At 34.1% G+C, this 12,575-nt stretch overlaps 1 long non-coding RNA gene across 1 annotated transcript; it reads left to right on the top strand.

The window, feature by feature from the left end:
- The first annotated feature begins 9,765 nt into the window (after positions 1 to 9,765).
- LOC129802168 (uncharacterized) lies at positions 9,766 to 11,711 on the top strand. Its single transcript, XR_008751776.1, has 4 exons — positions 9,766 to 10,071; positions 10,125 to 10,396; positions 11,282 to 11,418; positions 11,489 to 11,711. It is a non-coding gene; the product is annotated as an uncharacterized LOC129802168 (long non-coding RNA).
- The last annotated feature ends 864 nt before the right edge of the window (positions 11,712 to 12,575 follow it).

The raw sequence follows: 12,575 nt of genomic DNA on the forward strand, positions 1-12,575 counted from the left end.
CAACACTATTTTGGTTAATAAGGAATGCAAAAGTACATATTACAAGAAGGGACACGACCTGCTAATAAGGATAAAATAGAGAAGAAAATATTTTGTCGCATTTCAGAGATTTTTTGCAACCGCAGCGCCGCCAGACGTTTGTCAATTGAATTATTTGTGTGTCTATTTCTCTCACAGTTGAATTGCGCGCAATTTAAAAACTTTCCATTTGAAGTGATATTTCCATTAAATTTCTTTGTATTTCTTTGATTCAGTAAAAGGGTATGTAGTGAACAGCTATCCGTGTTCCGACAAAGATATCAAGAAGACAATTTCTTTCTATATAAGTACGGCATCTTCTACGTGAAAGCCAGTACAGTAGGATCGCCGGTCGTCCGACGTCCGACTGGCTTTCCGGGCTTTCCAGTTTTTTACGGTACTGCAGCTAAAGTGTCGGGATGATGAGAGCGGTGGCGGGCGCAGTAGAAAGATGCGCATACAGTACTAATTAGGCCCTAGTATCCGCCTGGAACATTCTGTGGTCGCGCATATTACGTAAAGACTTGTAGACCAGGAAATGGGGGCATATAATGACTTTCCCGTTCCAGACACGACTCGAATTTTGGCACAGAGATTTCAAGAGCTCATCCAGTACCAGTTAAAGCTACTTCAAACAGAATTTGCGTCCGGTTCAACAAAATTTAGAACAACGTTATTATGAACTATAACAGAGTAATAAAAGGATAAGTGTGTGAAGAAGCAATTTTCATGAAATAAAATATATGAGGAATGAAAAAAAATGTTTTTAAGCATTAGAGTAACTACTTAAAAATGGCTTAGTCGAAATTCTTAATTAAGTACTTAGTGAACATATTTTTATGTTCTTAATACAAACTACTTAATTGAGGACTTTTACAAAGTTCTTAATTAAGTACTTAGTGTTAAGGCCGAGTCATGACACTTTAGTTTCACTAGTTATTCGCCACAAGCGCTGACGTTTGTCTCGTTTAAAATTTAGTTATGGGGTTGAGAACTTATTAGGTACAAAAAACTCGAAAAACTTTTCGAAGTGCATTTGCATGTAGTATCGATCAGTTGATGGTATTATCGATCGGTTGATGCTTGTAATATCGATCAAGGAAAGAATGGGTTTTACACGTACCATCAGGGAATGTGAATATGTATTTTATATTTTCCGATAAAATAAAAAAAATAGATAATTCAAATACTTAGTGTTAATTTCTAAAGGGAACAATCAAAATAATTTAATACACCACAAAATTGTTTGGAATTTTCAACTTCCTGCACAACATTTGCAAACTGTCGAGAAGTTGATCCTTGGTAATTGGATTGAACCATATTAGCCCGTGAAGGGACCCATTCTTCCAGCGATTCCTCGTGTTCTCTTGAAAGGACTGCAGAAGCACCGATACGTCTTTCTTCCGGACTGGTTCCCTTCAACTTCCCATACAGTGTTCCGTACGGCACATTGTATATCCGAGCTGCCTCTCTAATGCTAAGTCCATTCCTGGCATCCTCACCTCAAGGGCTCTTGCCATTTCATCATCCCGGTATTGAAGGCGTTTTACTAGTATTGCTGAAGAAAAAAGTGATCGATATTTCATACATCAGAATTTGAGGTTATCGATCACAGAAAACCTCTTATTACGCTCAACAAGCAGTATTAACCTATGAAATCTTCACATTTAAGCTTCAATCCTTAATTGGTTTCCAATATCTATATCAATTGTATCGATAAGAAGCGCACAAATTGTTCAATTCACTGACAAAACTGACTGTATTTGCTTAAGACAAATGGCAGCACAGTGAATTTTTTGGAATGGCTAGGGGAAGGTTTTGCACCTTCGTAACGTCGCAGGTTCGTAAATGTTGATTTTTTTCCAAGTTACTAAATAAATATCATCCATGGTCATATATTCTTATAACTAATCCCACATCTCACATTTCCGGACAACCTTGGGAGCCTAGGCCTTTTTTCCTGGGTTCTAGAAGCAAAAATAAAAAATGGGCCTAAAATCGCAATTCTGATGTGTATTATTTTATGCATTTCTTCACGTTTCAAAAGTCTTTTCGAAGAAAAACAACATTCCAAGTTATAGAAGGTTTATCAGGGTTAATATTTACCGTGAAAATCTTTCGCTAGAAGGGGGTGGAATTGTGGGCGAAGAAAAGTTCACAAAGATTACCTTCAGTTGCAGGTTCGTAAAAATATCAGTCAAAATCATTGACTACCAACTCTGTGTATTCCAGACTGTTTTGGGACACACTGTGCACGACGCTCTGGATATTTTGACCCATCCAGAGATTCCACTGAACAAGTTGACAAGAAAATTGTGATATTACAACGATTACAACATTTTTCAAGAGAATCTCGAAGAAAAACACGCACTTCCACAGCAAAGTGAGACTTCATCAGATGTTTTTTGTTTCTCTTCTGTCAAATCGAACATTAAGCCTAAATCTGCTTATGGTAGGTGTGATTCTTTCATTGTCCATACAGTGCGTTTTAAGCATTTTTCATACAATTTGCTTTGTTTTCAAGCGGAGTTTTCCTCATTTAACTTTAAATTAATCACTGGTTATTCTAAGAATCACTAATGTTCAAAAAATGTTCTTTAAGACAGATTCGAAGTATTAGAGAAATTACGAGGATTACAATAGGTGTGATTGCTTCTTTCTGATTTGTGCAGTGATGAAACTAGACTGTTTAAGGTAGATGTGATTCTTTTGTTGCCACTTCGATGTATTTCGAGTATTTTTCATAAAATTTTCCTTGTTTTAAAGTGAAACTTTCCACATTTAATTTTTAATTGATGGCTGGTCATTTTTGAAATTAGTTGTGTCCGAAATATGTTCTGTAGGAACAATTGGAGGTGTCAGAGAAAATCCGAGGATTACAATAGGTGTGATTATAAGAGAATCACATCTAACCGAGCTCTGAACTGACTGTCAGAATGCAGGGAAAACATGGTTTTTCGAGTGTCAAAAAACATTCGTTAGAAAAATAGCTTAAAATTGATCTTTTAATGCGTGATACTTTCTACAAACAGTGAAAAGAAGTAGATGAAAATTCCATCTAAGTAGTGATGCCCAAATTTTTGTTTCCGGTGTAACGTTTCCGGGGAAAATGAGGCCTACAGGGGTTGGAAGAAATGGTACGAAGCATTCCGGTACCGGATACATTCGTAAAAAATGCTACTACATTTTCATTTTCCTGTAGAGGAAAATCCAAGGACTTCCAGGAATTTTGTGAGGCAGAATTATGAACCCAATAAGTGAGAGATTTTTTTGACATAGTGATATAATTTATTCGGTTTGTGTGGCATTCAGTAAAAAATCTTAAATCTTGGATTCCTTTTTTAGTACGAAGGTTCAAAACCTTCCCCTACTATTGTAATTCTGTGCACACATTTTTAAAAATCACTTTTCTTGTGAAAATATTACTGGAAAAATTGTGAAATTTTTTATTTGACATCGTAAAACATAAAATAATTAAACAATCTTATAATAATTAAAGTTCATGTTGAAAAAATATTTTTTTTATTCATCAATTGGAAGAGAAGTCGATATTACAAGCATACCAGCGTCTACCCTATTTACAATACAATTGAAAAATACAAATTCTCGAAGCAATTTTCGGGTTTCTCAGGTTTCACGAAACGTTTCTCAGGCAATTGACATTGGTTTCCCAGTATGAGTCACCCCTTGTCAAAACGAAAGGCTTAAAACACTCAATGAGAGAGTATTTCTCAGCCGATTAAGACGTGCTTAGAAACGTTTGAAAGGTCTTTGAACTGTGGAAAATCCGAACTTAGTTTTAATCGAACTTGATGTGATTAAACGGGCTGATGGACCTAAATAGAAAATGACGCAATGGAAGTGCACTGCGAAATACTTGAATATATGAGCACCGTGCTTCACCTGCTTTTCCACTTTATTCGTCCTAACAATTAAAATGAAACCAAAGTATCGAACTCGTAGGTTCAAGCTATTCCTTTCATAATTGACAAAAATGCTTTTCCTGTCCTAAGGCCAAAAAGCTGTGGATGGGGAGCTTTTCCATTCCATCAGCACAAGAGGACGATGCCCTCTTGTTCAGTGATCAAGGGGTGAGAAAATGCCACCCAGTTGGTGAGCAATTAAATACGAACAACGTGCAACGAAGAGTGGATTTCTGCTTTAAACTGTATAATCCTCATGCGAGAAGATGAATTGCAGATAGTTACAGGAGCACAAAGGACACGGTAATTGCTTATTTATTTCACACTCGGGTGAATATCTATCTCACCCTCTTTGATCTCCCTGCATATTTAGCACATTGTCTTCGGGATTCATGCACACAAATGCAATTAATTGATCGTGAGCATCAATTAGAGAAATTCAATGGGTTAATTGTGCTGAAGGCTTTCACCTCAAATTTCCACCCTTTCTCATGCAATTTAAACTAGTTGAGTATGGGTGAATACTTGTGCAAATAATATCCATCAAACTATAATTATCCATTAGAATTTGCAATAAACTAAAGTACATATACAAAAATTCAATAAAATTCTTTAGATATTGGGAGAAAGGATACTCTCTGGACAATAAGTGAACAAATTCAATTGAAACCTTAGATAAAATTTGTTGTGAAAGCTCCTCTCATACATAGTATATCTATTTTTCCAATGATTTAAGTGCTCATGACTTTTCCAATAATATAAGCTTAAAAGCATTTCTGCAGAATTCCACCGAATGCCCCTTTTACAGCCCAACTTCAAACTTTATGTCAAGCAATAAAAAGTCGACAATATGGTTCTATTTCGTTGGAAAATTTCACTATTCCCTCTTTCCAACTTGGATTTTCAGCTATGACTCTCTCTTTCTCCCCTTTTTCCGCCATTTCGTATGGATTTTCTTGTCCAAAGTGGCAATTTTCCCTCAAGTACAGTCCCCCCCCACCCGCCTCTCAAACCCGTTTTTAGTAATTGTTTTACAGCCACTTCCACAGAAAATTCCCACAAGATGCACCAAAGAGGAATCCAAAGAGAAAATTTTCTATGTAAAATTGCTTCTAGACAAAATGAAAATGTAAAATTTCAGGGCTTTTCCAGAATATTTGCCGGGTTCTATGTAGAAATGGTACATGGCAAAAAATATGTAAAGCACGATAATCGTTGGTGTGTTTTTGCATCTTGATTATTTTTGCAATGTTACGAAGTGGTTGAAGGGCATCTCAGTTTTGCGAAATGCTCGAACTCGCAGGAAGAAGGGAGTATAAAGGGGTAACGCATTTCGGAGAAATCGAGCCTATCTGACCAGGGAATTCAGGGAATATAAATTTTTCAGGAAACCCATGTATTTTCTTGAACAGTAAAATATTTAAATATTTTATATTATTTCCGGTGAAAATAAAAGCTTCTGATTAGTTTCAAAAAACTTCCCAACGATTACAGTGAGCTGAAAATAATCAACATTACAGTAGACGCTCTCAAATTCGGGCTTTTGAGACCGAAATGTCACCCGAATTAGTTCGTTCGACAAATTTTTTGAAATGCAACGATTTCTTATTCATCGGCATACACATATTGAGTTTAGATACTCATACTTATAGTAAATTTTATGAAAACCTCTTAATAATGCAAAAACACATCAGAACTATGACAAACCATTGAAAATTTGAGCATATTTCGTCTCCTTAAAATGAAACTGTCCTAACTGCATTTAATTTGTATCAGTATTTGCTGCTAGTGACACATCATGAAGCGTCGTTGCTACAATTGCAGATAGAAAGAAAATGCAGCTAGAATAGTTTCATTCTGAGGAGACGATTTGCTTCATTTGATAATCATAATCAAGCTTGGAAAATGTCAACAATTTTTTTTTCAAATTTAACTGCTACCCGAATTAAAAAGTAGCCCGATCTTAAAAGAGCCGAATTAGCGAGAGTCTTACTGTATCAGCATATTTTTGCTGAATCGGTTATTTGACCGGCCAGCAGTTCTCGAACAAAAAGTGATAAGCGAATATATGAAAACGGCACTGATTAGCGCTGACGGCGGATGATGGCGGAACAAAACCCCACCTGTGAATGGCGATGGAAACCATTATTAATTTCTTGAAATGCGCGGTCAATATTTCCTCGGTCAATAATACATATTTTTGAAAATGTGTTACATTATTTTTTTAATTTTTTCGAATTTTAAATTCTCAAAAACCATAAAAAATATGATTTAGTGCTTAGCTTCTACTCAATCCCAGCAAAGACAAAAACCATATGCATAAAGTCTCTTACTCTATTGAAGAAAAAATAACTTTGGCTAATCGCCACTGCGATCGCCAGCGTCACTTCAACGTGTTAGCAGAATTCAGCTACAAATATACATATAGGGTAGAGTAAGCCCTTTTCGCCACCTTAAGGTTTTGTACCCTTGTAATTCTTACAATTTTTGTCGAAATAAAAAGAAATTTTCTGTACAAGTGCTTTGAAGCATTGTCTCTCTAATGAACCAGGAGACTTCTCGGGAATTTTTGGGTATCTAGTTGAAAAAATACATTTCCTGCAACAATGCATGTTTCAGTACTGTTCGCCACTTTGTAAACACTTTTTCGCCACTGTGTAAGCACTTTTTCGCCACTTGTTTTTAATTGATTTTTAAGAAACAGCAGCTTTCGAAAATCCGCAAAAGTACATTGCACAGTACTTTTCTTATTTAACACATATATTAGACAATTATTAGAGTATTTCGAATGATTTTTTGCACATTTTTGTTTGCGACAAAAATCAATTGACAATTACGTCTGTTGCAACTAAATTCTGCGAGGTGCGCCACTTGTAAAATGCTTGAAAAAATGAGTGGTGAAAAGTACTTACACACACAACCGAAAAAAGGAAGCCCTATTTCACCACATTCGTATTTCTTTATTTTTTTGGGAAACATTATTAAATAATTATATTAGAGCGAAGCTTAGTTAATAACAAAGTGACTTTCAGTGAAAAAATATCAAACAGTGTACTGCAAAAACATAAAATATTACAAGACAATTTGTCTGAGCGTTGATAAGTTTATTAAGAACTCCATATTTTTTTGGTGACTGTTCACCTTGTCGACAATTTCTTCAATTAACTTGCAAATAATCTAGTCGGTGGAGCACCAGTTATGGTTTTCTGATCCGTTGGACTGGAGGTTACGAAGTAATAGTCATTTCGTAGTTCCATGAGCTCATAATTCCCTGAAAAAGTGATTTTATTTGTAGGTGGCGAAAAAGTGTTTACTGGCGAAAAAGTACTGACTGTACCCTATATTTTTTCAGCTGACTTGAAATCGCTTAGCATTTGATGCTCGCGGTTTGTACACACTTAAAACTATCAAATAAAACCCAGGATAAACTTTAGCTCTTCCTACTCGAAACGTATGATGTAGTTAGCAAGATTATATCATTTGTGTCATGTTTGTGCTCGTTGGAAAAGTCTTTTGAAGTTCCGACAAAACGGAATCGGTTCTAATCAGTTCTGAACCGATAATAAACCGGTTCATAGCCGATAACTAATTTTTATCTGAAAATAAATTCTATTTACTTTTTACTACTTTTTACTACTTTTTACTAGATTTTGGAGAATCTTTTGAATGATTTATGAATCGGTTCAAATCGGTTGAGTTACCGTTTACCGGTAAATGATGCGAAAGTACTTTTGTGGTATAGCATCTAAGTCACGAGTTTGAGCATTTCGCAAAGTCAGAGACGCTTCGCCACCCCATTTTTTTAGTGTGGTATTGGTTTACAACTGTTAAAGTAGAGAGACTAACTTATAAGAAAAAATAGTTTTAGCATTCGAATCTGGCAACACTAAAAAGAGTCAGTGATATTGCTTATAATTTTTAAAGTTTTTAGAGTTTTAAAATATTTTTGTAGGCAATTTTGCTAAACATAAAGAAATCTGTAACAGTATGACAATGTCATAATGACAAATTTAAATTTGTTATTAAACTAATCATAACTCCGACTTAATATCTGTTCCTACACTGAGAAAAAAACGGGGGTGTGATTAACTTTTTTTCCTCATAACTTTAACAATTTTAGGTGTAAAAATATATCAACATTTTGTAATGTTGATTTTACAACTTTTTAAGGGTAACATTAACATGTAAAAAGTATAACTTTAACCCCTAATACACCTAAAATGCGTAATATTAAACCGATTTCAGATCAATACTTCAGGGTAAAATAAACATTTCCGGAATGTTATTTAAATTTTTTCGCATTTCTCTCACATCAGTGTAAAGGCTTTATAGAACCCCTTGCAATGACCATTCGATACTCACAGTGCTTTTATGTTGTCCTACTCCCGAATTTTACCAAAAAAATTTGTCATATGACATTGTCATACTGTTACAGAATTCCCCTTCAGGACACTTCCTTCAAAAATTCTATATTTACATTAGTTTTTCTTTCATAAATACTCTTACACAAAAAGAGAACAAATAAATATCTCCAATTTGAGATTTCTTGAATTTAATGAGAATTTCCTGGTATTTCCCCTTCAATTTCCCCCTTCTTCCAGTAGAAAAAAGAAAAATAAAACATCTTTAGTTGCACCAAATGGTCCATCTTCCAGGGGATTGTTTGTGCTATACCAAAAGGGATGAGGGTCTGAGGAAAAGTAGAACATCTGAGAAAATTGTTTGGAATTGTGTGTTCAAGTTGCCGAAGATTGATGAGTTCAGCATGACGCTTTATTCCGAATTTCGTGCTTTTCAACACTGTTGCTCTCGCACAGTAAATTCTTACTAAACAACAAGATGAAATAATAGGATTGCGTTTGACATCTGAAGATCAAAGCTTTCACATTCGATTTTTATATAACAGTATTTGGTACCATAGTACTATATCACCTTCCTGGGAAATATCTGCAGGATATTTGTAAGCAAAAGTTCTAAGCTCTCTATTTATTTTATTGAAAGTTCGTCTGTCTTGCTCTTATTAGAACCAGAAGTTAAACGGTTTAAGATAGCGGGCGTGAAGTTCATTGGACTCCCCTACGAATAGTATTTTTAACAGATTAACGAAACATGTTTCCCACAAGATCTTAAAAACCCATTAAACAATTTTAAAATTTGTAAGGGAGACCGGGGCAAAATATGTCAGGACATAACTAATGTATTCTTTAGAAAGAATATTCAGAGAACTATTTTTCTTTATAGTAATTAACTCGCTTCTTATAACAATTCCATATGAATATTTCATAAATCTCATTTCCTGCTTTATTCTATCCCGGTCTCACCTAACAGTCTCAGAAAATATTTTGAGTAAATCAAATGAAATCTGTTATAAATCGGTAAACATTTAAAAGAAAGTTAAACTTGTAAGCAATGTCCTTTTTTTAAATTGAAAGCACATTCGTACGAACCCAAGCTTCATTATGGCAAGGTTTTTAAAACCTAGTGGAAAGTGCTCACTTTTTTAAAATATATTGCTAAGTCACATTTATTTAGAAACACAGGAAAAAATTAGTCATTAGAGTCGAATCCCCAGATTAAGAATATCGTTTTGGTTTTGCTCAATCACGTCTCAATTTTTCTTAATTAATACTTTTATATTTTTTCTGCTTTGCCTTACATTATTCGTTATATCTCAGGTTCTGGTGAACGGAACTTAAAAAAAATGTGGGTCCACTGGAAAGGTCATTAGTTGTGCTTCAATTTTCATACTTACAAAAACTTTGTAAAACCATACCTTCAGGATGTAAAATTGGAGTTTCTCTAAAAATTACACTGAGAGAAAAAGTGAATCTTAAAATTATATTTTTTGACGACTTAATTTTATTCTGCCAAAAAAGAATAAATTTTATTCTAAAAGAATAAATTTTAATCTTTTCATTCATATCTCAGATTATTTTTTAGTCTTTTTTTGACTTAAATTCAAATCTTTTCGGAGACTTGTTTTTATTCTTTACTTTCTCTGAGAGAAAGAAACGAATATAGTGCACAGTAATGTGTCCGTGCTGTGTGAGAGAGTGAGAAAAAGAATTGTGCGTCTGACGTGAGATGGGCAGCCATTTTGGCCGTGAATGCCAAGCTGTTAGCACCAGAGGTAAATAATTTTTTTCTTTATTTTCTTTTACTAATTTGTTATGATTTTCTTAGGAAGATGGATAGCAAATAACAACTGCGAAGACCAAGAAGATATCTGTCAAGTTGAGAAGTCAATGGGATTTTAGGTTTGTGCAAGATAGAGGGAGGACCAAGTGAGGAAGGCATAAAAACTGTCTGGCAGAATGCGGAATCAGGAAATCAGGATAAAAACATTTGGAGATTCTAGACGCTGAAGCCCTCTCCAAGTGTTTAAATACGATCAGTTCATTGAAGACGTAATCGTCCTCAAACATCATCTCACGAAGTGAACGGAAGAGAATGGGGTAAGTGCAATACAAATGTCCTAACCTAACTTTCCCGTGGGGGTGTCCGGAGCGTCTAAATAGATTTGTTCCGTGTCTTAATTAAGACAAGTTAGTTTTCAGTGAAAATCGTTGTGAATTGTCTTTTTAACTGCACTTTTTCAGTTTCCGCATACAAGTTATGTAATTTTTAATTAATAATCTGGACCTTTAGTTTAGTTAAAATTCCCGGATGCAAGTTGAATACTTTGTGATTGCGAATCTTAAGCTTTAGTTGGTATTATAGGAATTTTTGAGTTCCCGGATGAAAGATTAGTGAAATTTCAATGAATATCCTTAGCCATTGACGGTGTAGTTGGACTTCTATGTGTGTCCGGGTGCAAGTTGGGTGATATTTAATAACCTGAGCGTTTAGTGAATGTATTTGGAGGGTTTAAACTTCGGGGAGCAAGATGACTATAAGGCTTGTTACCTTATTTTAAGGTAGAGCATGGACCATAATGTCCATTAGTATCTGAAGGAGGAGAGGCATCAAGGAGCCGTTACGGCCATTGGTATCTTACAGTCTTTGTACAGTCTGGGAATATTATATTTCAGTATATATTTTGTATTTTTATCATATGTATCTAATAGCAGATTGATAATAGTTGGTGAAAGAAGAACCTTAACTATTAGTTTGTGTATATGTATGCAAGATGCACTATGAGATGCAGAGATATATTTATAAAGATTATTTTTTAAAAATTCCACTTATTTTATTAGGATTTATTCTACCCTAACTATATTTGGCACATTTTTGTTTAGATTAGGAAAAAATTGTATTTTTAATTTCTCACAAATTAGCTTTTTAATACTAAACTCACTTATTGGACATTTTTAACGATGATTTTAATTTAAATCTTTCAGATGATGATGGATTTTAACTCTAAAAACCCAAACATCGGTGATAGTCGCTAAGCTCCTGTTCATCATAGTGATTGATATTAAAGATAAACCCAATAAGCGGCTACTGAAGAAAATCTATGATCCCCTTACAATAGAAGGTAAAACAATGATCAGATCATTTTTAATATTGTTTAATCCTAAAATTCAATTTCTTTTTGGTTTTTTCAGACTCACGAGATTGTATCCTGTTTATCTTGCTGAATGTTTTGATTCTCCCATACCGTGAGTGTGGTGATTAAAAAATAGCATAATATATGTTAGAATAATCTTAAAATTATGAAAAATAAAGCTTAATTTCATTCTGCATAATGACTTATTTATATTCTGTTTATTCTTGAAATTAGTCAAAATTAATCTTGAAATTAATCTTCTACAGTCTTAAATTTAATCTGCTAGCTTCTAAAAAAAAAAGATTTAAAGTTATTCGAAAAAAATCTTATTTTTAGTTTCGACTTGATTTTATTCTTTATAGGACTAATATTAAGAATAAAAAAATCTTAATATTTTTTAAGCCCTAAAAAGACTGGAAATTATGAAGAAAAGATTAAATTTTAATCTTTTTTTTCTCTCAGTGTACCAAAAAAAAATGGTCTTAGAGTGGGGTTGTAAAAAATTGTATAAAATAAACTAAACAAAATATTTAAAATCCATTGATACCAGACGATATGCACCAAATAGTACTACAATTTTGCTTATCTGAGACATCGCGCTCCGATCACTCTAAATGCCCCATTTGTTGGTTTTTGTCATTTTCCAAAAATATGAAATACCTATTTTAGAGTAACCCAAGCAGCAATTTTTTCTTAAAATAGTCTTGTAGAATTCCCTAAGAAAGGCACTATAGAACCAAAAATCTATTTATTTACTTATAACGCTCTTGGTTCCATCACTGAGATTACTATGAGTAAAGTGGCGCACTCTTAAGGTTCTTAAGAGCTGCTATGGGAATTTCAACAGAAAATTTTCACTTTAAGTCTTTTAAAAGTGCACTAAAAGACTTGTATAATACTTGGTTCTATAAGGCAGCTATTTTGTTTCTTGGGAAATTACCTAAAGATAACTGACGAAATATCTTTCAAAATTTGTGTGAAACATAGTTTAATTTTTTCGGACTCCAATAGAGTCAACGAATCCAATAGAGTCGACAAGCCTTGAAATAATTAGTTGACTCTATCGAGGTCCCACTGTATAACCGTCGAGAACACGTTCGGATTACGCCGATCCGGATTAGACCGGGCACTGTATAGAGCAACTG

This window comes from Phlebotomus papatasi, chromosome 2 (assembly GCF_024763615.1).
Source record: "Phlebotomus papatasi isolate M1 chromosome 2, Ppap_2.1, whole genome shotgun sequence".
NCBI lineage: Eukaryota > Metazoa > Arthropoda > Insecta > Diptera > Psychodidae > Phlebotomus > Phlebotomus papatasi.